The following is a 21,249-nucleotide window of genomic DNA, read 5'->3' as shown; positions in this document are numbered from 1 at the left end:
AAAGGGGAATGCAACACGAGGACTTCCCAGGAGGTCACCCATCCTAGTACTACTCTCGCCCAAGCACGCTTAACTTCGGAGTTCTGATGGGATCCGGTGCTTTAGTGCTGGTATGATCGCATCCGACATGCAACTATCTATTTGTTCCTTATGCTTGCCCCTACTACTACTACTACTACTACTACTACTAGTCGTTGGGTGTCAAGCGCGGTGGGAAAAGTCACACAGTAATCGTCAAAAATAAGAAAATGAGATCATATAGATCACGCTCCCGCGTCATCCTTGTCACGTGGCGCAAAAATATATTTAAAAAGGGGAATGCAACACAAGGACTTCCCAGGAGGTCACCCATCCTAGTACTACTATCGCCCAAGCACGCTTAACTTCGGAGTTCTGATGGGATCCGGTGCTTTAGTGCTGGTATGATCGCATCCGACATGCAACGATCTATTTGTTCCTTATGCTTGCCCCTACTACTACTACTACTACTACTACTACTACTAGTCGTTGGGTGTCAAGCGCGGTGGGAAAAGTCACACAGTAATCGTCAAAAATAAGAAAATGAGGTCATATAGATCACGTTCCCGCGTCATCCTTGTCACGTGGCGCAAAAATATATTTAAAAAGGGGAATGCAACACGAGGACTTCCCAGGAGGTCACCCATCCTAGTACTACTCTCGCCCAAGCACGCTTAACTTCGGAGTTCTGATGGGATCCGATGCTTTAGTGCTGGTATGATCGCATCCGACATGCAACTATCTATTTGTTCCTTATGCTTGCCCCTACTACTACTACTACTACTACTACTACTACTAGTCGTTGGGTGTCAAGCGCGGTGGGAAAAGTCACACAGTAATCGTCAAAAATAAGAAAATGAGGTCATATAGATCACGGTCCCGCGTCATCCTTGTCACGTGGCGCAAAAATATATTTAAAAACGGGAATGCAACACGAGGACTTCCCAGGAGGTCACCCATCCTAGTACTACTCTCGCCCAAGCACGCTTAACTTCGGAGTTCTGATGGGATCCGGTGCTTTAGTGCTGGTATGATCGCATCCGACATGCAACTATCTATTTGTTCCTTATGCTTGCCCCTACTACTACTACTACTACTACTAGTCGTTGGGTGTCAAGCGCGGTGGGAAAAGTCACACAGTAATCGTCCAAAATAAGAAAATGAGGTCATATAGATCACGCTCCCGCGTCATCCTTGTCACGTGGCGCAAAAATATATTTAAAAGGGGAATGCAACACGAGGACTTCCCAGGAGGTCACCCATCCTAGTACTACTCTCGCCCAAGCACGCTTAACTTCGGAGTTCTGATGGGATCCGGTGCTTTAGTGCTGGTATGATCGCATCCGACATGCAACTATCTATTTGTTCCTTATGCTTGCCCCTACTACTACTACTACTACTACTACTACTACTACTACTACTAGTCGTTGGGTGTCAAGCGCGGTGGGAAAAGTCACACAGTAATCGTCAAAAATAAGAAAATGAGGTCATATAGATCACGGTCCCGCGTCATCCTTGTCACGTGGCGCAAAAATATATTTAAAAAGCGGAATGCAACACGAGGACTTCCCAGGAGGTCACCCATCCTAGTACTACTCTCGCCCAAGCGCGCTTAACTTCGGAGTTCTGATGGGATCCGGTGCTTTAGTGCTGGTATGATCGCATCCGACATGCAACTATCTATTTGTTCCTTATGCTTGCCCCTACTATTACTAGTCGTTGGGTGTCAAGCGCGGTGGGAAAAGTCACACAGTAATCGTCAAAAATAAGAAAATGAGGTCATATAGATCACGCTCCCGCGTCATCCTTGTCACGTGGCGCAAAAATATATTTAAAAAGGGGAATGCAACACGAGGACTTCCCAGGAGGTCACCCATCCTAGTACTACTATCGCCCAAGCACGCTTAACTTCGGAGTTCTGATGGGATCCGGTGCTTTAGTGCTGGTATGATCGCATCCGACATGCAACTATCCGTTTGTTCCTTATGCTTGCCCCTATTACTACTACTACTACTACTACTACTACTACTACTAGTCGTTGGGTGTCAAGCGCGGTGGGAAAAGTCACACAGTAATCGTCAAAAATAAGAAAATGAGGTCATATAGATCACGCTCCCGCGTCATCCTTGTCACGTGGCGCAAAAATATATTTAAAAAGGGGAATGCAACACGAGGACTTCCCAGGAGGTCACCCATCCTAGTACTACTCTCGCCCAAGCACGCTTAACTTCGGAGTTCTCATGGGATCCGGTGCTTTAGTGCTGGTATGATCGCATCCGACATGCAACTATCTATTTGTTCCTTATGCTTGCCCCTACTACTACTACTACTACTACTACTACTACTAGTCGTTGGGTGTCAAGCGCGGTGGGAAAAGTCACACAGTAATCGTCAAAAATAAGAAAATGAGGTCATATAGATCACGCTCCCGCGTCATCCTTGTCACGTGGCGCAAAAATATATTTAAAAAGGGGAATGCAACACAAGGACTTCCCAGGAGGTCACCCATCCTAGTACTACTATCGCCCAAGCACGCTTAACTTCGGAGTTCTGATGGGATCCGGTGCTTTAGTGCTGGTATGATCGCATCCGACATGCAACGATCTATTTGTTCCTTATGCTTGCCCCTACTACTACTACTACTACTACTACTACTACTAGTCGTTGGGTGTCAAGCGCGGTGGGAAAAGTCACACAGTAATCGTCAAAAATAAGAAAATGAGGTCATATAGATCACGCTCCCGCGTCATCCTTGTCACGTGGCGCAAAAATATATTTAAAAAGGGGAATGCAACACGAGGACTTCCCAGGAGGTCACCCATCCTAATACTACTATCGCCCAAGCACGCTTAACTTCGGAGTTCTGATGGGATCCGGTGCTTTAGTGCTGGTATGATCGCATCCGACATGCAACTATCTATTTGTTCCTTATGCTTGCCCCTACTACTACTACTACTACTAGTCGTTGGGTGTCAAGCGCGGTGGGAAAAGTCACACAGTAATCGTCAAAAATAAGAAAATGAGGTCATATAGATCACGCTCCCGCGTCATCCTTGTCACGTGGCGCAAAAATATATATAAAAGGGGAATGCAACACGAGGACTTCCCACGAGGTCACCCATCCTAGTACTACTCTCGCCCAAGCACGCTTAACTTCGGAGTTCTGATGGGATCCGGTGCTTTAGTGCTGGTATGATCGCATCCGACATGCAACTATCTATTTGTTCCTTATGCTTGCCCCTACTACTACTACTACTACTAGTCGTTGGGTGTCAAGCGCGGTGGGAAAAGTCACACAGTAATCGTCAAAAATAAGAAAATGAGGTCATATAGATCACGTTCCCGCGTCATCCTTGTCACGTGGCGCAAAAATATATTTAAAAAGGGGAATGCAACACGAGGACTTCCCAGGAGGTCACCCATCCTAGTACTACTCTCGCCCAAGCACGCTTAACTTCGGAGTTCTGATGGGATCCGGTGCTTTAGTGCTGGTATGATCGCATCCGACATGCAACTATCTATTTGTTCCTTATGCTTGCCCCTACTACTACTACTACTACTACTACTAGTCGTTGGGTGTCAAGCGCGGTGGGAAAAGTCACACAGTAATCGTCAAAAATAAGAAAATGAGGTCATATAGATCACGGTCCCGCGTCATCCTTGTCACGTGGCGCAAAAATATATTTAAAAAGGGGAATGCAACACGAGGACTTCCCAGGAGGTCACCCATCCTAGTACTACTCTCGCCCAAGCACGCTTAACTTCGGAGTTCTGATGGGATATGGTGCTTTAGTGCTGGTATGATCGCATCCGACATGCAACTATCTATTTGTTCCTTATGCTTGCCCCTACTACTACTACTACTACTACTACTAGTCGTTGGGTGTCAAGCGCGGTGAGAAAAGTCACACAGTAATCGTCAAAAATAAGAAAATGAGGTCATATAGATCACGCTCCCGCGTCATCCTTGTCACGTGGCGCAAAAATATATTTAAAAAGGGGAATGCAACACGAGGACTTCCCAGGAGGTCACCCATCCTAGTACTACTCTCGCCCAAGCACGCTTAACTTCGGAGTTCTGATGGGATCCGGTGCTTTAGTGCTGGTATGATCACATCCGACATGCAACTATCTATATGTTCCTTATGCTTGCCCCTACTACTAGTAGTAGTAGTACTACTACTACTACTACTAGTCGTTGGGTGTCAAGCGCGGTGGGAAAAGTCACACAGTAATCGTCAAAAATAAGAAAATGAGGTCATATAGATCACGTTCCCGCGTCATCCTTGTCACGTGGCGCAAAAATATATTTAAAACGGGGAATGCAACACGAGGACTTCCCAGGAGGTCACCCATCCTAGTACTACTCTCGCCCAAGCACGCTTAACTTCGGAGTTCTGATGGGATCCCGTGCTTTAGTGCTGGTATGATCGCATCCGACATGCAACTATCTATTTGTTCCTTATGCTTGCCCCTACTACTACTACTACTACTAGTCGTTGGGTGTCAAGCGCGGTGGGAAAAGTCACACAGTAATCGTCAAAAATAAGAAAATGAGGTCATATAGATCACGGTCCCGCGTCTTCCTTGTCACGTGGCGCAAAAATATATTTAAAAAGGGGAATGCAACACGAGGACTTCCCAGGAGGTCACCCATCCTAGTACTACCCTCGCCCAAGCACGCTTAACTTCGGAGTTCTGATGGGATCCGGTGCTTTAGTGCTGGTATGATCGCATCCCACATGCAACTATCTATTTGTTCCTTATGCTTGCCCCTACTACTACTACTACTACTAGTCGTTGGGTGTCAAGCGCGGTGGGAAAAGTCACACAGTAATCGTCAAAAATAAGAAAATGAGGTCATATAGATCACGCTCCCGCGTCATCCTTGTCACGTGGCGCAAAAATATATTTAAAAAGGGGAATGCAACACGAGGACTTCCCAGGAGGTCACCCATCCTAGTACTACTCTCGCCCAAGCACGCTTAACTTCGGAGTTCTGATGGGATCCGGTGCTTTAGTGCTGGTATGATCGCATCCCACATGCAACTATCTATTTGTTCCTTATGCTTGCCCCTACTACTACTACTACTAGTCGTTGGGTGTCAACCGCGGTGGGAAAAGTCACACAGTAATCGTCAAAAATAAGAAAATGAGGTCATATAGATCACGGTCCCGCGTCATCCTTGTCACGTGGCGCAAAAATATATTTAAAAAGGGGAATGCAACACGAGGACTTCCCAGGAGGTCACCCATCCTAGTACTACTCTCGCCCAAGCACGCTTAACTTCGGAGTTCTGATGGGATATGGTGCTTTAGTGCTGGTATGATCGCATCCGACATGCAACTATCTATTTGTTCCTTATGCTTGCCCCTACTACTACTACTACTACTACTACTAGTCGTTGGGTGTCAAGCGCGGTGAGAAAAGTCACACAGTAATCGTCAAAAATAAGAAAATGAGGTCATATAGATCACGCTCCCGCGTCATCCTTGTCACGTGGCGCAAAAATATATTTAAAAAGGGGAATGCAACACGAGGACTTCCCAGGAGGTCACCCATCCTAGTACTACTCTCGCCCAAGCACGCTTAACTTCAGAGTTTTGATGGGATCCGGTGCTTTAGTGCTGGTATGATCACATCCGACATGCAACTATCTATATGTTCCTTATGCTTGCCCCTACTACTAGTAGTACTACTACTACTACTACTACTACTAGTCGTTGGGTGTCAAGCGCGGTGGGAAAAGTCACACAGTAATCGTCAAAAATAAGAAAATGAGGTCATATAGATCACGTTCCCGCGTCATCCTTGTCACGTGGCGCAAAAATATATTTAAAACGGGGAATGCAACACGAGGACTTCCCAGGAGGTCACCCATCCTAGTACTACTCTCGCCCAAGCACGCTTAACTTCGGAGTTCTAATGGGATCCCGTGCTTTAGTGCTGGTATGATCGCATCCGACATGCAACTATCTATTTGTTCCTTATGCTTGCCCCTACTACTACTACTACTACTAGTCGTTGGGTGTCAAGCGCGGTGGGAAAAGTCACACAGTAATCGTCAAAAATAAGAAAATGAGGTCATATAGATCACGGTCCCGCGTCATCCTTGTCACGTGGCGCAAAAATATATTTAAAAAGGGGAATGCAACACGAGGACTTCCCAGGAGGTCACCCATCCTAGTACTACCCTCGCCCAAGCACGCTTAACTTCGGAGTTCTGATGGGATCCGGTGCTTTAGTGCTGGTATGATCGCATCCCACATGCAACTATCTATTTGTTCCTTATGCTTGCCCCTACTACTACTACTACTACTAGTCGTTGGGTGTCAAGCGCGGTGGGAAAAGTCACACAGTAATCGTCAAAAATAAGAAAATGAGGTCATATAGATCACGCTCCCGCGTCATCCTTGTCACGTGGCGCGCGCGGTGGGAAAAGTCACACAGTAATCGTCAAAAATAAGAAAATGAGGTCATATAGATCACGCTCCCGCGTCATCCTTGTCACGTGGCGCAAAAATATATTTAAAAAGGGGAATGCAACACGAGGACTTCCCAGGAGGTCACCCATCCTAGTACTACCCTCGCCCAAGCACGCTTAACTTCGGAGTTCTGATGGGATCCGGTGCTTTAGTGCTGGTATGATCGCATCCCACATGCAACTATCTATTTGTTCCTTATGCTTGCCCCTACTACTACTACTACTACTAGTCGTTGGGTGTCAAGCGCGGTGGGAAAAGTCACACAGTAATCGTCAAAAATAAGAAAATGAGGTCATATAGATCACGCTCCCGCGTCATCCTTGTCACGTGGCGCAAAAATATATTTAAAAAGGGGAATGCAACACGAGGACTTCCCAGGAGGTCACCCATCCTAGTACTACTCTCGCCCAAGCACGCTTAACTTTGAAGTTCTGATGGGATCCGGTGCTTTAGTGCTGGTATGATCGCATCCGACATGCAACTATCTATTTGTTCCTTATGCTTGCCCCTACTAGTACTACTACTACTACTACTACTACTACTAGTCGTTGGGTGTCAAGCGCGGTGGGAAAAGTCACACAGTAATCGTCAAAAATAAGAAAATGAGGTCATATAGATCACGCTCACGCGTCATCCTTGTCACGTGGCGCAAAAATATATTTAAAAAGGGGAATGCAACAGGAGAACTTCCCAGGAGGTCACCCATCCTAGTACTACTCTCACCCAAGCACGCTTAACTTCGGAGTTCTGATGGGATCCGGTGCTTTAGTGCTGGTATGATCGCATCCAACATGCAACTATCTATTTGTTCCTTATGCTTTCCCTACTACTACTACTACTAGTCGTTGGGTGTCAAGCGCGGTGGGAAAAGTCACACAGTAATCGTCAAAAATAAGAAAATGAGGTCATATAGATCACGCTCCCGCGTCATCCTTGTCACGTGGCGCAAAAATATATTTAAAAAGAGGAATGCAACACGAGGACTTTCCAGGAGGTCACCCATCCTAGTACTACTCTCGCCCAAGCACGCTTAACTTCGGAGTTCTGATGGGATCCGGTGCTTTAGTGCTGGTATGATCGCATCCGACATGCAACTATCCATTTGTTCCTTATGCTTGCCCCTACTACTACTACTACTACTACTACTACTACTACTACTACTACTACTAGTCGTTGGGTGTCAAGCGCGGTGGGAAAAGTCACACAGTAATCGTCAAAATTAAGAAAATGAGGTCATATAGATCACGCTCCCGCGTCATCCTTGTCACGTGGCGCAAAAATATATTTAAAAAGGGGAATGCAACACGAGGACTTCCCAGGAGGTCACCCATCCTAGTACTACTCTCGCCCAAGCACGCTTAACTTCGGAGTTCTGATGGGATCCGGTGCTTTAGTGTTGGTATGATCGCATCCAACATGCAACTATCTATTTGTTCCTTATGCTTGCCCCTACTACTACTACTACTACTACAACTACTACTACTAGTCGTTGGGTGTCAAGCGCGGTGGGAAAAGTCACACAGTAATCGTCAAAAATAAGAAAATGAGGTCATATAGATCACGTTCCCCCGTCATCCTTGTCACGTGGCGCAAAAATATATTTAAAAAGGGGAATGCAACACGAGGACTTCCCAGGAGGTCACCCATCCTAGTACTACTCTCGCCCAAGCACGCTTAACTTCAGAGTTCTGATGGGATCCGGTGCTTTAGTGCTGGTATGATCGCTTCCGACATGCATCTATCTATTTGTTCCTTATGCTTGCCCCTACTACTACTACTACTACTACTACTACTACTACTACTACTACTACTACTAGTCGTTGGGTGTCAAGCGCGGTGGGAAAAGTCACACAGTAATCGTCAAAAATAAGAAAATGAGGTCATATAGATCACGGTCCCGCGTCATCCTTGTCACGTGGCGCAAAAATATATTTAAAAAAGGGAATGCAACACGAGGACTTCCCAGGAGGTCACCCATCCTAGTACTACTCTCGCCCAAGCACGCTTAACTTCGAAGTTCTTATGGGATATGGTGCTTTAGTGCTGGTATGATCGCATCCGACATGCAACTATCTATTTGTTCCTTATGCTTGCCCCTACTACTACTACTACTACTAGTCGTTGGGTGTCAAGCGCGGTGGGAAAAGTCACACAGTAATCGTCAAAAATAAGAAAATGAGGTCATATAGATCACGCTCCCTCGTCATCCTTGTCACGTGGCGCAAAAATATATTTAAAAAGGGGAATGCAAATAAGAAAATGAGGTCATATAGATCACGCTCCCTCGTCATCCTTGTCACGTGGCGCAAAAATATATTTAAAAAGGGGAATGCAACACGAGGACTTCCCAGGAGGTCACCCATCCTAGTACTACTCTCGCCCAAGCACGCTTAACTTCAGAGTTCTGATGAGATCCGGTGCTTTAGTGCTGGTATGATCGCATTCGACATGCAACTATCTATTTGTTCCTTATGCTTGCCCCTACTACTACTACTACTACTACTACTACTACTACTACTACTACTACTACTACTACTACTACTACTACTACTACTACTAGTCGTTGGGTGTCAAGCGCGGTGGGAAAAGTCACACAGTAATCGTCAAAAATAAGAAAATGAGGTCATATAGATCACGGTCCCGCGTCATCCTTGTCACGTGGCGCAAAAATATATTTAAAAAGGGGAATGCAACACGAGGACTTCCCAGGAGGTCACCCATCCTAGTACTACTCTCGCCCAAGCGCGCTTAACTTCGGAGTTCTGATGGGATCCGGTGCTTTAGTGCTGGTATGATCGCATCCGACATGCAACTATCTATTTGTTCCTTATGCTTGCCCCTAATACTACTACTACTACTACTACTACTACTAGTCGTTGGGTGTCAAGCGCGGTGGGAAAAGTCACACAGTAATCGTCAAAAATAAGAAAATGAGGTCATATAGATCACGCTCCCGCGTCATCCTTGTCACGTGGCACAAAAATATATTTAAAAAGGGGAATGCAACACGAGGACTTCCCAGGAGGTCACCCATCCTAGTACTACTCTCGCCCAAGCACGCTTAACTTCGAAGTTCTGATGGGATCCGGTGCTTTAGTGCTGGTATGATCGCATCCGACATGCAACTATCTATTTGTTCCTTATGCTTGCCTCTACTACTACTACTACTACTACTAGTCGTTGGGTGTCAAGCGCGGTGGGAAAAGTCACACAGTAATCGTCAAAAATAAGAAAATGAGGTTATATAGATCACGCTCCCGCGTCATCCTTGTCACGTGGCGCAAAAATATATTTAAAAAGGGGAATGCAACACGAGGACTTCCCAGGAGGTCACCCATCCTAGTACTACTCTCGCCCAAGCACGCTTAACTTCGGAGTTTTGATGGGATCCGGGGCTTTAGTGCTGGTATGATCGCATCCGACATGCAACTATCTTTTTGTTCCTTATGCTTGCCCCTACTACTACTACTACTACTACTACTACTACTGCTAGTCGTTGGGTGTCAAGCGCGTTGGGAAAAGTCACACAGTAATCGTCAAAAATAAGAAAATGAGGTCATATAGATCACGCTCCCGCGTCATCCTTGTCACGTGGCGCAAAAATATATTTAAAAAGGGGAATGCAACACGACGACTTCCCAGGAGGTCACCCATCCTAGTACTACTCTCGCCCAAGCACGCTTAACTTCGGAGTTCTGATGGGATCCGAGGCTTTAGTGCTGGTATGATCGCATCCGACATGCAACTATCTATTTGTTCCTTATGCTTGCCCCTACTACTACTACTACTACTACTACTACTAGTCGTTGGGTGTCAAGCGCGGTGGGAAAAGTCACACAGTAATCGTCAAAAATAAGAAAATGAGGTCATATAGATCACGCTCCCGCGTCATCCTTGTCACGTGGCGCAAAAATATATTTAAAAAGGGGAATGCAACACGAGGACTTCCCAGGAGGTCACCCATCCTAGTACTACTCTCGCCCAAGCACGCTTAACTTCGGAGTTCTGATGGGATCCGGTGCTTTAGTGCTGGTATGATCGCATTCGACATGCAACTATCTATTTGTTCCTTATGCTTGCCCTACTACTACTACTACTACTAGTCGTTGGGTGTCAAGCGCGGTGGGAAAAGTCATACAGTAATCGTCAAAAATAAGAAAATGAGGTCATATAGATCACGGTCCCGCGTCATCCTTGTCACGTGGCGCAAAAATATATTTAAAAAGGGGAATGCAACACGAGGACTTCCCAGGAGGTCACCCATCCTAGTACTACTCTGGACCAAGCACGCTTAACTTCGGAGTTCTGATGGGATCCGGTGCTTTAGTGCTGGTATGATCGCATCCGACATGCAACTATCTATTTGTTCCTTATGCTTGCCCCTACTACTACTACTACTACTAGTCGTTGGGTGTCAAGCGCGGTGGGAAAAGTCACACAGTAATCGTCAAAAATAAGAAAATGAGGTCATATAGATCACGTTCCCGCGTCATCCTTGTCACGTGGCGCAAAAATATATTTAAAAAGGGGAATGCAACACGAGGACTTCCCAGGAGGTCACCCATCCTAGTACTACTCTCGCCCAAGCACGATTAACTTTGGAGTTCTGATGGGATCCGGTGCTTTAGTGCTGGTATGATCGCATCCGACATGCAACTATCTATTTGTTCCTTATGCTTGCCCCTACTACTACTACTACTAGTAGTCGTTGGGTGTCAAGCGCGGTGGGAAAAGTCACACAGTAATCGTCAAAAATAAGAAAATGAGGTCATATAGATCACGGTCCCGCGTCATCCTTGTCACGTGGCGCAAAAATATATTTAAAAAGGGGAATGCAACACGAGGACTTCCCAGGAGGTCACCCATCCTAGTACTACTCTCGCCCAAGCACGCTTAACTTCGGAGTTCTGATGGGATCCGGTGCTTTAGTGCTGGTATGATCGCATCCGACATGCAACTATCTATTTGTTCCTTATGCTTGCCCCTACTACTACTACTACTAGTCGTTGGGTGTCAAGCGCGGTGGGAAAAGTCACACAGTAATCGTCAAAAATAAGAAAATGAGGTCATATAGATCACGCTCCCGCGTCATCCTTGTCACGTGGCGCAAAAATATATTTAAAAAGGGGATCCGGTGCTTTAGTGCTGGTATGATCGCATCCGACATGCAACTATCTATTTGTTCCTTATGCTTGCCCCTACTACTACTACTACTAGTCGTTGAGTGTCAAGCGCGGTGGGAAAAGTCACACAGTAATCGTCAAAAATAAGAAAATGAGATCATATAGATCACGCTCCCGCGTCATCCTTGTCACGTGGCGCAAAAATATATTTAAAAAGGGGAATGCAACACGAGGACTTCCCAGGAGGTCACCCATCCTAGTACTACTCTCGCCCAAGCACGCTTAACTTCGGAGTTCTGATGGGATCCGGTGCTTTAGTGCTGGTATGATCGCATTCGACATGCAACTATCTATTTGTTCCTTATGCTTGCCCTACTACTACTACTACTACTACTAGTCGTTGGGTGTCAAGCGCGGTGGGAAAAGTCATACAGTAATCGTCAAAAATAAGAAAATGAGGTCATATAGATCACGGTCCCGCGTCATCCTTGTCACGTGACGCAAAAATATATTTAAAAAGGGGAATGCAACACGAGGACTTCCCAGGAGGTCACCCATCCTAGTACTACTCTCGCCCAAGCACGCTTAACTTCGGAGTTCTGATGGGATCCGGTGCTTTAGTGCTGGTATGATCGCATCCGACATGCAACTATCTATTTGTTCCTTATGCTTGCCCCTACTACTACTACTACTACTACTAGTCGTTGGGTGTCAAGCGCGGTGGGAAAAGTCACACAGTAATCGTCAAAAATAAGAAAATGAGGTCATATAGATCACGTTCCCGCGTCATCCTTGTCACGTGGCGCAAAAATATATTTAAAAAGGGGAATGCAACACGAGGAGTTCCCAGGAGGTCACCCATCCTAGTACTACTATCGCCCAAGCACGCTTAACTTTGGAGTTCTGATGGGATCCGGTGCTTTAGTGCTGGTATGATCGCATCCGACATGCAACTATCTATTTGTTCCTTATGCTTGCCCCTACTACTACTACTACTACTACTAGTCGTTGGGTGTCAAGCGCGGTGGGAAAAGTCACACAGTAATCGTCAAAAATAAGAAAATGAGGTCATATAGATCACGGTCCCGCGTCATCCTTGTCACGTGGCGCAAAAATATATTTAAAAAGGGGAATGCAACACGAGGACTTCCCAGGAGGTCACCCATCCTAGTACTACTCTCGCCCAAGCGCGCTTAACTTCGGAGTTCTGATGGGATCCGGTGCTTTAGTGCTGGTATGATCGCATCCGACATGCAACTATCTATTTGTTCCTTATGCTTGCCCCTACTACTACTACGACTAGTCGTTGGGTGTCAAGCGCGGTGGGAAAAGTCACACAGTAATCGTCAAAAATAAGAAAATGAGGTCATATAGATCACGCTCCCGCGTCATCCTTGTCACGTGGCGCAAAAATATATTTAAAAAGGGGAATGCAACACGAGGACTTCCCAGGAGGTCACCCATCCTAGTACTACTCTCGCCCAAGCACGCTTAACTTCGGAGTTCTGATGGGATCCGGTGCTTTAGTGCTGGTATGATCGCATTCGACATGCAACTATCTATTTGTTCCTTATGCTTGCCCTACTACTACTACTACTACTAGTCGTTGGGTGTCAAGCGCGGTGGGAAAAGTCATACAGTAATCGTCAAAAATAAGAAAATGAGGTCATATAGATCACGGTCCCGCGTCATCCTTGTCACGTGGCGCAAAAATATATTTAAAAAGGGGAATGCAACACGAGGACTTCCCAGGAGGTCACCCATCCTAGTACTACTCTCGCCCAAGCACGCTTAACTTCGGAGTTCTGATGGGATCCGGTGCTTTAGTGCTGGTATGATCGCATCCGACATGCAACTATCTATTTGTTCCTTATGCTTGCCCCTACTACTACTACTACTACTAGTCGTTGGGTGTCAAGCGCGGTGGGAAAAGCCACACAGTAATCGTCAAAAATAAGAAAATGAGGTCATATAGATCACGTTCCCGCGTCATCCTTGTCACGTGGCGCAAAAATATATTTAAAAAGGGGAATGCAACACGAGGACTTCCCAGGAGGTCACCCATCCTAGTACTACTCTCGCCCAAGCACGCTTAACTTTGGAGTTTTGATGGGATCCGGTGCTTTAGTGCTGGTATGATCGCATCCGACATGCAACTATCTATTTGTTCCTTATGCTTGCCCCTACTACTACTACTACTACTAGTAGTCGTTGGGTGTCAAGCGCGGTGGGAAAAGTCACACAGTAATCGTCAAAAATAAGAAAATGAGGTCATATAGATCACGCTCCCGCGTCATCCTTGTCACGTGGCGCAAAAATATATTTAAAAAGGGGAATGCAACACGAGGACTTCCCAGGAGGTCACCCATCCTAGTACTACTCTCGCCCAAGCACGCTTAACTTCGGAGTTCTGATGGGATCCGGTGCTTTAGTGCTGGTATGATCGCATTCGACATTCAACTATCTATTTGTTCCTTATGCTTGCCCCTACTACTACTACTACTAGTCGTTGGGTGTCAAGCGCGGTGGGAAAAGTCACACAGTAATCGTCAAAAATAAGAAAATGAGGTCATATAGATCACGTTCCCGCGTCATCCTTGTCACGTGGCGCAAAAATATATTTAAAAAGGGGAATGCAACACGAGGAGTTCCCAGGAGGTCACCCATCCTAGTACTACTCTCGCCCAAGCACGCTTAACTTTGGAGTTCTGATGGGATCCGGTGCTTTAGTGCTGGTATGATCGCATCCGACATGCAACTATCTATTTGTTCCTTATGCTTGCCCCTACTACTACTACTACTAGTAGTCGTTGGGTGTCAAGCGCGGTGGGAAAAGTCACACAGTAATCGTCAAAAATAAGAAAATGAGGTCATATAGATCACGGTCCCGCGTCATCCTTGTCACGTGGCGCAAAAATATATTTAAAAAGGGGAATGCAACACGAGGACTTCCCAGGAGGTCACCCATCCTAGTACTACTCTCGCCCAAGCACGCTTAACTTCGGAGTTCTGATGGGATCCGGTGCTTTAGTGCTGGTATGATCGCATCCGACATGCAACTATCTATTTGTTCCTTATGCTTGCCCCTACTACTACTACTACTAGTCGTTGGGTGTCAAGCGCGGTGGGAAAAGTCACACAGTAATCGTCAAAAATAAGAAAATGAGGTCATATAGATCACGCTCCCGCGTCATCCTTGTCACGTGGCGCAAAAATATATTTAAAAAGGGGAATGCAACACGAGGACTTCCCAGGAGGTCACCCATCCTAGTACTACTCTCGCCCAAGCACGCTTAACTTCGGAGTTCTGATGGGATCCGGTGCTTTAGTGCTGGTATGATCGCATTCGACATGCAACTATCTATTTGTTCCTTATGCTTGCCCTACTACTACTACTACTACTAGTCGTTGGGTGTCAAGCGCGGTGGGAAAAGTCATACAGTAATCGTCAAAAATAAGAAAATGAGGTCATATAGATCACGGTCCCGCGTCATCCTTGTCACGTGGCGCAAAAATATATTTAAAAAGGGGAATGCAACACGAGGACTTCCCAGGAGATCACCCATCCTAGTACTACTCTCGCCCAAGCACGCTTAACTTCGGAGTTCTGATGGGATCCGGTGCTTTAGTGCTGGTATGATCGCATCCGACATGCAACTATCTATTTGTTCCTTATGCTTGCCCCTACTACTACTACTACTACTACTAGTCGTTGGGTGTCAAGCGCGGTGGGAAAAGCCACACAGTAATCGTCAAAAATAAGAAAATGAGGTCATATAGATCACGTTCCCGCGTCATCCTTGTCACGTGGCGCAAAAATATATTTAAAAAGGGGAATGCAACACGAGGACTTCCCAGGAGGTCACCCATCCTAGTACTACTCTCGCCCAAGCACGCTTAACTTTGGAGTTTTGATGGGATCCGGTGCTTTAGTGCTGGTATGATCGCATCCGACATGCAACTATCTATTTGTTCCTTATGCTTGCCCCTACTACTACTACTACTAGTAGTCGTTGGGTGTCAAGCGCGGTGGGAAAAGTCACACAGTAATCGTCAAAAATAAGAAAATGAGGTCATATAGATCACGCTCCCGCGTCATCCTTGTCACGTGGCGCAAAAATATATTTAAAAAGGGGAATGCAACACGAGGACTTCCCAGGAGGTCACCCATCCTAGTACTACTCTCGCCCAAGCACGCTTAACTTCGGAGTTCTGATGGGATCCGGTGCTTTAGTGCTGGTATGATCGCATTCGACATTCAACTATCTATTTGTTCCTTATGCTTGCCCCTACTACTACTACTACTAGTCGTTGGGTGTCAAGCGCGGTGGGAAAAGTCACACAGTAATCGTCAAAAATAAGAAAATGAGGTCATATAGATCACGCTCCCGCGTCATCCTTGTCACGTGGCGCAAAAATATATTTAAAAAGGGGAATGCAACACGAGGACTTCCCAGGAGGTCACCCATCCTAGTACTACTCTCGCCCAAGCACGCTTAACTTCGGAGTTCTGATGGGATCCGGTGCTTTAGTGCTGGTATGATCGCATTCGACATGCAACTATCTATTTGTTCCTTATGCTTGCCCTACTACTACTACTACTACTAGTCGTTGGGTGTCAAGCGCGGTGGGAAAAGTCATACAGTAATCGTCAAAAATAAGAAAATGAGGTCATATAGATCACGGTCCCGCGTCATCCTTGTCACGTGGCGCAAAAATATATTTAAAAAGGGGAATGCAACACGAGGACTTCCCAGGAGGTCACCCATCCTAGTACTACTCTCGCCCAAGCACGCTTAACTTCGGAGTTCTGATGGGATCCGGTGCTTTAGTGCTGGTATGATCGCATCCGACATGCAACTATCTATTTGTTCCTTATGCTTGCCCCTACTACTACTACTACTACTAGTCGTTGGGTGTCAAGCGCGGTGGGAAAAGTCACACAGTAATCGTCAAAAATAAGAAAATGAGGTCATATAGATCACGTTCCCGCGTCATCCTTGTCACGTGGCGCAAAAATATATTTAAAAAGGGGAATGCAACACGAGGACTTCCCAGGAGGTCACCCATCCTAGTACAACTCTCGCCCAAGCACGCTTAACTTCGGAGTTCTGATGGGATCCGGTGCTTTAGTGCTGGTATGATCGCATCCGACATGCAACTATCTATTTGTTCCTTATGCTTGCCCCTACTACTACTACTACTACTACTAGTCGTTGGGTGTCAAGCGCGGTGGGAAAAGTCACACAGTAATCGTCAAAAATAAGAAAATGAGGTCATATAGATCACGTTCCCGCGTCATCCTTGTCACGTGGCGCAAAAATATATTTAAAAAGGGGAATGCAACACGAGGACATCCCAGGAGGTCACCCATCCTAGTACTACTCTCGCCCAAGCACGATTAACTTTGGAGTTCTGATGGGATCCGGTGCTTTAGTGCTGGTATGATCGCATCCGACATGCAACTATCTATTTGTTCCTTATGCTTGCCCCTACTACTACTACTACTAGTAGTCGTTGGGTGTCAAGCGCGGTGGGAAAAGTCACACAGTAATCGTCAAAAATAAGAAAATGAGGTCATATAGATCACGGTCCCGCGTCATCCTTGTCACGTGGCGCAAAAATATATTTAAAAAGGGGAATGCAACACGAGGACTTCCCAGGAGGTCACCCATCCTAGTACTACTCTCGCCCAAGCACGCTTAACTTCGGAGTTCTGATGGGATCCGGTGCTTTAGTGCTGGTATGATCGCATCCGACATGCAACTATCTATTTGTTCCTTATGCTTGCCCCTACTACTACTACTACTAGTCGTTGGGTGTCAAGCGCGGTGGGAAAAGTCACACAGTAATCGTCAAAAATAAGAAAATGAGGTCATATAGATCACGCTCCCGCGTCATCCTTGTCACGTGGCGCAAAAATATATTTAAAAAGGGGAATGCAACACGAGGACTTCCCAGGAGGTCACCCATCCTAGTACTACTCTCGCCCAAGCACGCTTAACTTCGGAGTTCTGATGGGATCCGGTGCTTTAGTGCTGGTATGATCGCATTCGACATGCAACTATCTATTTGTTCCTTATGCTTGCCCTACTACTACTACTACTACTAGTCGTTGGGTGTCAAGCGCGGTGGGAAAAGTCATACAGTAATCGTCAAAAATAAGAAAATGAGGTCATATAGATCACGGTCCCGCGTCATCCTTGTCACGTGGCGCAAAAATATATTTAAAAAGGGGAATGCAACACGAGGACTTCCCAGGAGGTCACCCATCCTAGTACTACTCTCGCCCAAGCACGCTTAACTTCGGAGTTCTGATGGGATCCGGTGCTTTAGTGCTGGTATGATCGCATCCGACATGCAACTATCTATTTGTTCCTTATGCTTGCCCTACTACTACTACTACTACTAGTCGTTGGGTGTCAAGCGCGGTGGGAAAACATACAGTAATCGTCAAAAATAAGAAAATGAGGTCATATAGATCACGGTCCCGCGTCATCCTTGTCACGTGGCGCAAAAATATATTTAAAAAGGGGAATGCAACACGAGGACTTCCCAGGAGGTCACCCATCCTAGTACTACTCTCGCCCAAGCACGCTTAACTTCGGAGTTCTGATGGGATCCGGTGCTTTAGTGCTGGTATGATCGCATCCGACATGCAACTATCTATTTGTTCCTTATGCTTGCCCCTACTACTACTACTACTACTACTAGTCGTTGGGTGTCAAGCGCGGTGGGAAAAGCCACACAGTAATCGTCAAAAATAAGAAAATGAGGTCATATAGATCACGTTCCCGCGTCATCCTTGTCACGTGGCGCAAAAATATATTTAAAAAGGGGAATGCAACACGAGGACTTCCCAGGAGGTCACCCATCCTAGTACTACTCTCGCCCAAGCACGCTTAACTTTGGAGTTTTGATGGGATCCGGTGCTTTAGTGCTGGTATGATCGCATCCGACATGCAACTATCTATTTGTTCCTTATGCTTGCCCCTACTACTACTACTACTACTAGTAGTCGTTGGGTGTCAAGCGCGGTGGGAAAAGTCACACAGTAATCGTCAAAAATAAGAAAATGAGGTCATATAGATCACGCTCCCGCGTCATCCTTGTCACGTGGCGCAAAAATATATTTAAAAAGGGGAATGCAACACGAGGACTTCCCAGGAGGTCACCCATCCTAGTACTACTCTCGCCCAAGCACGCTTAACTTCGGAGTTCTGATGGGATCCGGTGCTTTAGTGCTGGTATGATCGCATTCGACATTCAACTATCTATTTGTTCCTTATGCTTGCCCCTACTACTACTACTACTAGTCGTTGGGTGTCAAGCGCGGTGGGAAAAGTCACACAGTAATCGTCAAAAATAAGAAAATGAGGTCATATAGATCACGCTCCCGCGTCATCCTTGTCACGTGGCGCAAAAATATATTTAAAAAGGGGAATGCAACACGAGGACTTCCCAGGAGGTCACCCATCCTAGTACTACTCTCGCCCAAGCACGCTTAACTTCGGAGTTCTGATGGGATCCGGTGCTTTAGTGCTGGTATGATCGCATTCGACATGCAACTATCTATTTGTTCCTTATGCTTGCCCTACTACTACTACTACTACTAGTCGTTGGGTGTCAAGCGCGGTGGGAAAAGTCATACAGTAATCGTCAAAAATAAGAAAATGAGGTCATATAGATCACGGTCCCGCGTCATCCTTGTCACGTGGCGCAAAAATATATTTAAAAAGGGGAATGCAACACGAGGACTTCCCAGGAGGTCACCCATCCTAGTACTACTCTCGCCCAAGCACGCTTAACTTCGGAGTTCTGATGGGATCCGGTGCTTTAGTGCTGGTATGATCGCATCCGACATGCAACTATCTATTTGTTCCTTATGCTTGCCCCTACTACTACTACTACTACTAGTCGTTGGGTGTCAAGCGCGGTGGGAAAAGTCACACAGTAATCTTCAAAAATAAGAAAATGAGGTCATATAGATCACGTTCCCGCGTCATCCTTGTCACGTGGCGCAAAAATATATTTAAAAAGGGGAATGCAACACGAGGACTTCCCAGGAGGTCACCCATCCTAGTACTACTCTCGCCCAAGCACGCTTAACTTCGGAGTTCTGATGGGATCCGGTGCTTTAGTGCTGGTATGATCGCATCCGACATGCAACTATCTATTTGTTCCTTATGCTTGCCCCTACTACTACTACTACTACTAGTCGTTGGGTGTCAAGCGCGGTGGGAAAAGTCACACAGTAATCGTCAAAAATAAGAAAATGAGGTCATATAGATCACGTTCCCGCGTCATCCTTGTCACGTGGCGCAAAAATATATTTAAAAAGGGGAATGCAACACGAGGACTTCCCAGGAGGTCACCCATCCTAGTACTACTCTCGCCCAAGCACGATTAACTTTGGAGTTCTGATGGGATCCGGTGCTTTAGTGCTGGTATGATCGCATCCGACATGCAACTATCTATTTGTTCCTTATGCTTGCCCCTACTACTACTACTACTAGTAGTCGTTGGGTGTCAAGCGCGGTGGGAAAAGTCACACAGTAATCGTCAAAAATAAGAAAATGAGGTCATATAGATCACGGTCCCGCGTCATCCTTGTCACGTGGCGCAAAAATATATTTAAAAAGGGGAATGCAACACGAGGACTTCCCAGGAGGTCACCCATCCTAGTACTACTCTCGCCCAAGCACGCTTAACTTCGGAGTTCTGATGGGATCCGGTGCTTTAGTGCTGGTATGATCGCATCCGACATGCAACTATCTATTTGTTCCTTATGCTTGCCCCTACTACTACTACTACTAGTCGTTGGGTGTCAAGCGCGGTGGGAAAAGTCACACAGTAATCGTCAAAAATAAGAAAATGAGGTCATATAGATCACGCTCCCGCGTCATCCTTGTCACGTGGCGCAAAGATATATTTAAAAAGGGGATCCGGTGCTTTAGTGCTGGTATGATCGCATCCGACATGCAACTATCTATTTGTTCCTTATGCTTGCCCCTACTACTACTACTACTAGTCGTTGGGTGTCAAGCGCGGTGGGAAAAGTCACACAGTAATCGTCAAAAATAAGAAAATGAGATCATATAGATCACGCTCCCGCGTCATCCTTGTCACGTGGCGCAAAAATATATTTAAAAAGGGGAATGCAACACGAGGACTTCCCAGGAGGTCACCCATCCTAGTACTACTCTCGCCCAAGCACGCTTAACTTCGGAGTTCTGATGGGATCCGGTGCTTTAGTGCTGGTATGATCGCATTCGACATGCAACTATCTATTTGTTCCTTATGCTTGCCCTACTACTACTACTACTACTACTAGTCGTTGGGTGTCAAGCGCGGTGGGAAAAGTCATACAGTAATCGTCAAAAATAAGAAAATGAGGTCATATAGATCACGGTCCCGCGTCATCCTTGTCACGTGGCGCAAAAATATATTTAAAAAGGGGAATGCAACACGAGGACTTCCCAGGAGGTCATCCATCCTAGTACTACTCTCGCCCAAGCACGCTTAACTTCGGAGTTCTGATGGGATCCGGTGCTTTAGTGCTGGTATGATCGCATCCGACATGCAACTATCTATTTGTTCCTTATGCTTGCCCCTACTACTA

The 21,249-nt window shown here is 46.1% G+C and overlaps 68 non-coding genes across 68 annotated transcripts; all 68 read right to left on the bottom strand.

The window, feature by feature from the left end:
• Nucleotides 1–5: 5 nt before the first annotated feature.
• Nucleotides 6–124, bottom strand: LOC123434615. Its single transcript, XR_006625897.1, has one exon. It is a non-coding gene; the product is annotated as a 5S ribosomal RNA (ribosomal RNA).
• A 191-nt stretch (nt 125–315) lies between these two features.
• On the bottom strand, nt 316–434 carry LOC123438721. The gene has a single exon (XR_006629847.1). It is a non-coding gene; the product is annotated as a 5S ribosomal RNA (ribosomal RNA).
• A 194-nt stretch (nt 435–628) lies between these two features.
• Nucleotides 629–747, bottom strand: LOC123436394. The gene has a single exon (XR_006627620.1). It is a non-coding gene; the product is annotated as a 5S ribosomal RNA (ribosomal RNA).
• Nucleotides 748–941: 194 nt separating this feature from the next.
• LOC123434603 lies at nt 942–1,060 on the bottom strand. Its single transcript, XR_006625885.1, has one exon. It is a non-coding gene; the product is annotated as a 5S ribosomal RNA (ribosomal RNA).
• Nucleotides 1,061–1,244: 184 nt separating this feature from the next.
• LOC123434592 lies at nt 1,245–1,363 on the bottom strand. The gene has a single exon (XR_006625874.1). It is a non-coding gene; the product is annotated as a 5S ribosomal RNA (ribosomal RNA).
• Nucleotides 1,364–1,566: 203 nt separating this feature from the next.
• LOC123436723 lies at nt 1,567–1,685 on the bottom strand. The gene has a single exon (XR_006627936.1). It is a non-coding gene; the product is annotated as a 5S ribosomal RNA (ribosomal RNA).
• Nucleotides 1,686–1,858: 173 nt separating this feature from the next.
• Nucleotides 1,859–1,977, bottom strand: LOC123437815. Its single transcript, XR_006628983.1, has one exon. It is a non-coding gene; the product is annotated as a 5S ribosomal RNA (ribosomal RNA).
• Nucleotides 1,978–2,177: 200 nt separating this feature from the next.
• Nucleotides 2,178–2,296, bottom strand: LOC123435688. Its single transcript, XR_006626940.1, has one exon. It is a non-coding gene; the product is annotated as a 5S ribosomal RNA (ribosomal RNA).
• Nucleotides 2,297–2,490: 194 nt separating this feature from the next.
• LOC123438720 lies at nt 2,491–2,609 on the bottom strand. The gene has a single exon (XR_006629846.1). It is a non-coding gene; the product is annotated as a 5S ribosomal RNA (ribosomal RNA).
• A 194-nt stretch (nt 2,610–2,803) lies between these two features.
• On the bottom strand, nt 2,804–2,922 carry LOC123431884. The gene has a single exon (XR_006623484.1). It is a non-coding gene; the product is annotated as a 5S ribosomal RNA (ribosomal RNA).
• A 181-nt stretch (nt 2,923–3,103) lies between these two features.
• LOC123434926 lies at nt 3,104–3,222 on the bottom strand. Its single transcript, XR_006626193.1, has one exon. It is a non-coding gene; the product is annotated as a 5S ribosomal RNA (ribosomal RNA).
• Nucleotides 3,223–3,404: 182 nt separating this feature from the next.
• LOC123434580 lies at nt 3,405–3,523 on the bottom strand. Its single transcript, XR_006625863.1, has one exon. It is a non-coding gene; the product is annotated as a 5S ribosomal RNA (ribosomal RNA).
• A 188-nt stretch (nt 3,524–3,711) lies between these two features.
• LOC123432171 lies at nt 3,712–3,830 on the bottom strand. Its single transcript, XR_006623767.1, has one exon. It is a non-coding gene; the product is annotated as a 5S ribosomal RNA (ribosomal RNA).
• A 188-nt stretch (nt 3,831–4,018) lies between these two features.
• Nucleotides 4,019–4,137, bottom strand: LOC123435128. The gene has a single exon (XR_006626388.1). It is a non-coding gene; the product is annotated as a 5S ribosomal RNA (ribosomal RNA).
• A 200-nt stretch (nt 4,138–4,337) lies between these two features.
• Nucleotides 4,338–4,456, bottom strand: LOC123436695. The gene has a single exon (XR_006627908.1). It is a non-coding gene; the product is annotated as a 5S ribosomal RNA (ribosomal RNA).
• A 182-nt stretch (nt 4,457–4,638) lies between these two features.
• On the bottom strand, nt 4,639–4,757 carry LOC123438318. The gene has a single exon (XR_006629468.1). It is a non-coding gene; the product is annotated as a 5S ribosomal RNA (ribosomal RNA).
• Nucleotides 4,758–4,939: 182 nt separating this feature from the next.
• Nucleotides 4,940–5,058, bottom strand: LOC123434568. The gene has a single exon (XR_006625852.1). It is a non-coding gene; the product is annotated as a 5S ribosomal RNA (ribosomal RNA).
• A 179-nt stretch (nt 5,059–5,237) lies between these two features.
• LOC123432169 lies at nt 5,238–5,356 on the bottom strand. The gene has a single exon (XR_006623765.1). It is a non-coding gene; the product is annotated as a 5S ribosomal RNA (ribosomal RNA).
• A 188-nt stretch (nt 5,357–5,544) lies between these two features.
• LOC123432135 lies at nt 5,545–5,663 on the bottom strand. The gene has a single exon (XR_006623733.1). It is a non-coding gene; the product is annotated as a 5S ribosomal RNA (ribosomal RNA).
• A 200-nt stretch (nt 5,664–5,863) lies between these two features.
• Nucleotides 5,864–5,982, bottom strand: LOC123437359. The gene has a single exon (XR_006628543.1). It is a non-coding gene; the product is annotated as a 5S ribosomal RNA (ribosomal RNA).
• A 182-nt stretch (nt 5,983–6,164) lies between these two features.
• Nucleotides 6,165–6,283, bottom strand: LOC123437143. Its single transcript, XR_006628340.1, has one exon. It is a non-coding gene; the product is annotated as a 5S ribosomal RNA (ribosomal RNA).
• A 273-nt stretch (nt 6,284–6,556) lies between these two features.
• Nucleotides 6,557–6,675, bottom strand: LOC123435972. The gene has a single exon (XR_006627214.1). It is a non-coding gene; the product is annotated as a 5S ribosomal RNA (ribosomal RNA).
• Nucleotides 6,676–6,857: 182 nt separating this feature from the next.
• On the bottom strand, nt 6,858–6,976 carry LOC123438380. Its single transcript, XR_006629525.1, has one exon. It is a non-coding gene; the product is annotated as a 5S ribosomal RNA (ribosomal RNA).
• Nucleotides 6,977–7,173: 197 nt separating this feature from the next.
• LOC123437964 lies at nt 7,174–7,292 on the bottom strand. Its single transcript, XR_006629124.1, has one exon. It is a non-coding gene; the product is annotated as a 5S ribosomal RNA (ribosomal RNA).
• Nucleotides 7,293–7,470: 178 nt separating this feature from the next.
• On the bottom strand, nt 7,471–7,589 carry LOC123436933. Its single transcript, XR_006628140.1, has one exon. It is a non-coding gene; the product is annotated as a 5S ribosomal RNA (ribosomal RNA).
• Nucleotides 7,590–7,798: 209 nt separating this feature from the next.
• LOC123437405 lies at nt 7,799–7,917 on the bottom strand. Its single transcript, XR_006628587.1, has one exon. It is a non-coding gene; the product is annotated as a 5S ribosomal RNA (ribosomal RNA).
• Nucleotides 7,918–8,114: 197 nt separating this feature from the next.
• LOC123437735 lies at nt 8,115–8,233 on the bottom strand. The gene has a single exon (XR_006628907.1). It is a non-coding gene; the product is annotated as a 5S ribosomal RNA (ribosomal RNA).
• Nucleotides 8,234–8,445: 212 nt separating this feature from the next.
• On the bottom strand, nt 8,446–8,564 carry LOC123432464. Its single transcript, XR_006624044.1, has one exon. It is a non-coding gene; the product is annotated as a 5S ribosomal RNA (ribosomal RNA).
• Nucleotides 8,565–8,830: 266 nt separating this feature from the next.
• Nucleotides 8,831–8,949, bottom strand: LOC123436819. The gene has a single exon (XR_006628029.1). It is a non-coding gene; the product is annotated as a 5S ribosomal RNA (ribosomal RNA).
• Nucleotides 8,950–9,188: 239 nt separating this feature from the next.
• Nucleotides 9,189–9,307, bottom strand: LOC123436722. The gene has a single exon (XR_006627935.1). It is a non-coding gene; the product is annotated as a 5S ribosomal RNA (ribosomal RNA).
• Nucleotides 9,308–9,501: 194 nt separating this feature from the next.
• LOC123436465 lies at nt 9,502–9,620 on the bottom strand. The gene has a single exon (XR_006627689.1). It is a non-coding gene; the product is annotated as a 5S ribosomal RNA (ribosomal RNA).
• Nucleotides 9,621–9,805: 185 nt separating this feature from the next.
• On the bottom strand, nt 9,806–9,924 carry LOC123431650. The gene has a single exon (XR_006623239.1). It is a non-coding gene; the product is annotated as a 5S ribosomal RNA (ribosomal RNA).
• A 197-nt stretch (nt 9,925–10,121) lies between these two features.
• Nucleotides 10,122–10,240, bottom strand: LOC123432498. Its single transcript, XR_006624077.1, has one exon. It is a non-coding gene; the product is annotated as a 5S ribosomal RNA (ribosomal RNA).
• Nucleotides 10,241–10,431: 191 nt separating this feature from the next.
• Nucleotides 10,432–10,550, bottom strand: LOC123435445. Its single transcript, XR_006626695.1, has one exon. It is a non-coding gene; the product is annotated as a 5S ribosomal RNA (ribosomal RNA).
• A 181-nt stretch (nt 10,551–10,731) lies between these two features.
• On the bottom strand, nt 10,732–10,850 carry LOC123431934. The gene has a single exon (XR_006623540.1). It is a non-coding gene; the product is annotated as a 5S ribosomal RNA (ribosomal RNA).
• A 182-nt stretch (nt 10,851–11,032) lies between these two features.
• Nucleotides 11,033–11,151, bottom strand: LOC123438171. Its single transcript, XR_006629330.1, has one exon. It is a non-coding gene; the product is annotated as a 5S ribosomal RNA (ribosomal RNA).
• A 182-nt stretch (nt 11,152–11,333) lies between these two features.
• LOC123434556 lies at nt 11,334–11,452 on the bottom strand. The gene has a single exon (XR_006625840.1). It is a non-coding gene; the product is annotated as a 5S ribosomal RNA (ribosomal RNA).
• Nucleotides 11,453–11,845: 393 nt separating this feature from the next.
• LOC123435326 lies at nt 11,846–11,964 on the bottom strand. The gene has a single exon (XR_006626582.1). It is a non-coding gene; the product is annotated as a 5S ribosomal RNA (ribosomal RNA).
• A 184-nt stretch (nt 11,965–12,148) lies between these two features.
• LOC123434545 lies at nt 12,149–12,267 on the bottom strand. The gene has a single exon (XR_006625829.1). It is a non-coding gene; the product is annotated as a 5S ribosomal RNA (ribosomal RNA).
• Nucleotides 12,268–12,452: 185 nt separating this feature from the next.
• LOC123432136 lies at nt 12,453–12,571 on the bottom strand. Its single transcript, XR_006623734.1, has one exon. It is a non-coding gene; the product is annotated as a 5S ribosomal RNA (ribosomal RNA).
• A 185-nt stretch (nt 12,572–12,756) lies between these two features.
• On the bottom strand, nt 12,757–12,875 carry LOC123436721. The gene has a single exon (XR_006627934.1). It is a non-coding gene; the product is annotated as a 5S ribosomal RNA (ribosomal RNA).
• Nucleotides 12,876–13,054: 179 nt separating this feature from the next.
• Nucleotides 13,055–13,173, bottom strand: LOC123435208. Its single transcript, XR_006626467.1, has one exon. It is a non-coding gene; the product is annotated as a 5S ribosomal RNA (ribosomal RNA).
• A 181-nt stretch (nt 13,174–13,354) lies between these two features.
• Nucleotides 13,355–13,473, bottom strand: LOC123434533. Its single transcript, XR_006625817.1, has one exon. It is a non-coding gene; the product is annotated as a 5S ribosomal RNA (ribosomal RNA).
• A 182-nt stretch (nt 13,474–13,655) lies between these two features.
• On the bottom strand, nt 13,656–13,774 carry LOC123431672. Its single transcript, XR_006623260.1, has one exon. It is a non-coding gene; the product is annotated as a 5S ribosomal RNA (ribosomal RNA).
• A 185-nt stretch (nt 13,775–13,959) lies between these two features.
• LOC123435092 lies at nt 13,960–14,078 on the bottom strand. The gene has a single exon (XR_006626355.1). It is a non-coding gene; the product is annotated as a 5S ribosomal RNA (ribosomal RNA).
• A 179-nt stretch (nt 14,079–14,257) lies between these two features.
• LOC123436927 lies at nt 14,258–14,376 on the bottom strand. Its single transcript, XR_006628134.1, has one exon. It is a non-coding gene; the product is annotated as a 5S ribosomal RNA (ribosomal RNA).
• Nucleotides 14,377–14,558: 182 nt separating this feature from the next.
• Nucleotides 14,559–14,677, bottom strand: LOC123434522. Its single transcript, XR_006625805.1, has one exon. It is a non-coding gene; the product is annotated as a 5S ribosomal RNA (ribosomal RNA).
• Nucleotides 14,678–14,856: 179 nt separating this feature from the next.
• On the bottom strand, nt 14,857–14,975 carry LOC123434978. Its single transcript, XR_006626241.1, has one exon. It is a non-coding gene; the product is annotated as a 5S ribosomal RNA (ribosomal RNA).
• A 181-nt stretch (nt 14,976–15,156) lies between these two features.
• On the bottom strand, nt 15,157–15,275 carry LOC123436053. Its single transcript, XR_006627291.1, has one exon. It is a non-coding gene; the product is annotated as a 5S ribosomal RNA (ribosomal RNA).
• Nucleotides 15,276–15,460: 185 nt separating this feature from the next.
• Nucleotides 15,461–15,579, bottom strand: LOC123431671. The gene has a single exon (XR_006623259.1). It is a non-coding gene; the product is annotated as a 5S ribosomal RNA (ribosomal RNA).
• Nucleotides 15,580–15,761: 182 nt separating this feature from the next.
• LOC123434859 lies at nt 15,762–15,880 on the bottom strand. Its single transcript, XR_006626129.1, has one exon. It is a non-coding gene; the product is annotated as a 5S ribosomal RNA (ribosomal RNA).
• Nucleotides 15,881–16,059: 179 nt separating this feature from the next.
• LOC123434740 lies at nt 16,060–16,178 on the bottom strand. The gene has a single exon (XR_006626015.1). It is a non-coding gene; the product is annotated as a 5S ribosomal RNA (ribosomal RNA).
• Nucleotides 16,179–16,359: 181 nt separating this feature from the next.
• Nucleotides 16,360–16,478, bottom strand: LOC123434511. Its single transcript, XR_006625794.1, has one exon. It is a non-coding gene; the product is annotated as a 5S ribosomal RNA (ribosomal RNA).
• A 182-nt stretch (nt 16,479–16,660) lies between these two features.
• On the bottom strand, nt 16,661–16,779 carry LOC123435516. The gene has a single exon (XR_006626763.1). It is a non-coding gene; the product is annotated as a 5S ribosomal RNA (ribosomal RNA).
• A 185-nt stretch (nt 16,780–16,964) lies between these two features.
• On the bottom strand, nt 16,965–17,083 carry LOC123432582. The gene has a single exon (XR_006624158.1). It is a non-coding gene; the product is annotated as a 5S ribosomal RNA (ribosomal RNA).
• Nucleotides 17,084–17,265: 182 nt separating this feature from the next.
• Nucleotides 17,266–17,384, bottom strand: LOC123434498. The gene has a single exon (XR_006625781.1). It is a non-coding gene; the product is annotated as a 5S ribosomal RNA (ribosomal RNA).
• A 179-nt stretch (nt 17,385–17,563) lies between these two features.
• LOC123434621 lies at nt 17,564–17,682 on the bottom strand. The gene has a single exon (XR_006625903.1). It is a non-coding gene; the product is annotated as a 5S ribosomal RNA (ribosomal RNA).
• A 181-nt stretch (nt 17,683–17,863) lies between these two features.
• Nucleotides 17,864–17,982, bottom strand: LOC123434486. Its single transcript, XR_006625770.1, has one exon. It is a non-coding gene; the product is annotated as a 5S ribosomal RNA (ribosomal RNA).
• A 179-nt stretch (nt 17,983–18,161) lies between these two features.
• Nucleotides 18,162–18,280, bottom strand: LOC123434474. Its single transcript, XR_006625759.1, has one exon. It is a non-coding gene; the product is annotated as a 5S ribosomal RNA (ribosomal RNA).
• A 185-nt stretch (nt 18,281–18,465) lies between these two features.
• LOC123431670 lies at nt 18,466–18,584 on the bottom strand. Its single transcript, XR_006623258.1, has one exon. It is a non-coding gene; the product is annotated as a 5S ribosomal RNA (ribosomal RNA).
• Nucleotides 18,585–18,769: 185 nt separating this feature from the next.
• On the bottom strand, nt 18,770–18,888 carry LOC123434504. The gene has a single exon (XR_006625787.1). It is a non-coding gene; the product is annotated as a 5S ribosomal RNA (ribosomal RNA).
• Nucleotides 18,889–19,067: 179 nt separating this feature from the next.
• LOC123434386 lies at nt 19,068–19,186 on the bottom strand. Its single transcript, XR_006625669.1, has one exon. It is a non-coding gene; the product is annotated as a 5S ribosomal RNA (ribosomal RNA).
• A 181-nt stretch (nt 19,187–19,367) lies between these two features.
• LOC123434462 lies at nt 19,368–19,486 on the bottom strand. The gene has a single exon (XR_006625747.1). It is a non-coding gene; the product is annotated as a 5S ribosomal RNA (ribosomal RNA).
• Nucleotides 19,487–19,668: 182 nt separating this feature from the next.
• On the bottom strand, nt 19,669–19,787 carry LOC123434451. Its single transcript, XR_006625735.1, has one exon. It is a non-coding gene; the product is annotated as a 5S ribosomal RNA (ribosomal RNA).
• A 182-nt stretch (nt 19,788–19,969) lies between these two features.
• On the bottom strand, nt 19,970–20,088 carry LOC123438169. Its single transcript, XR_006629328.1, has one exon. It is a non-coding gene; the product is annotated as a 5S ribosomal RNA (ribosomal RNA).
• Nucleotides 20,089–20,270: 182 nt separating this feature from the next.
• LOC123434439 lies at nt 20,271–20,389 on the bottom strand. Its single transcript, XR_006625723.1, has one exon. It is a non-coding gene; the product is annotated as a 5S ribosomal RNA (ribosomal RNA).
• A 393-nt stretch (nt 20,390–20,782) lies between these two features.
• On the bottom strand, nt 20,783–20,901 carry LOC123434269. The gene has a single exon (XR_006625556.1). It is a non-coding gene; the product is annotated as a 5S ribosomal RNA (ribosomal RNA).
• A 184-nt stretch (nt 20,902–21,085) lies between these two features.
• On the bottom strand, nt 21,086–21,204 carry LOC123435976. Its single transcript, XR_006627218.1, has one exon. It is a non-coding gene; the product is annotated as a 5S ribosomal RNA (ribosomal RNA).
• Nucleotides 21,205–21,249: the final 45 nt, after the last annotated feature.

The sequence above is a fragment of the Hordeum vulgare genome, chromosome 2H (genome assembly GCF_904849725.1).
Source record: "Hordeum vulgare subsp. vulgare chromosome 2H, MorexV3_pseudomolecules_assembly, whole genome shotgun sequence".
NCBI classification, from domain to species: Eukaryota; Viridiplantae; Streptophyta; class Magnoliopsida; order Poales; family Poaceae; genus Hordeum; species Hordeum vulgare.
Note: the sequence above shows the minus strand (reverse complement) of the source record. Positions and strands in the feature narration are given on the sequence as shown.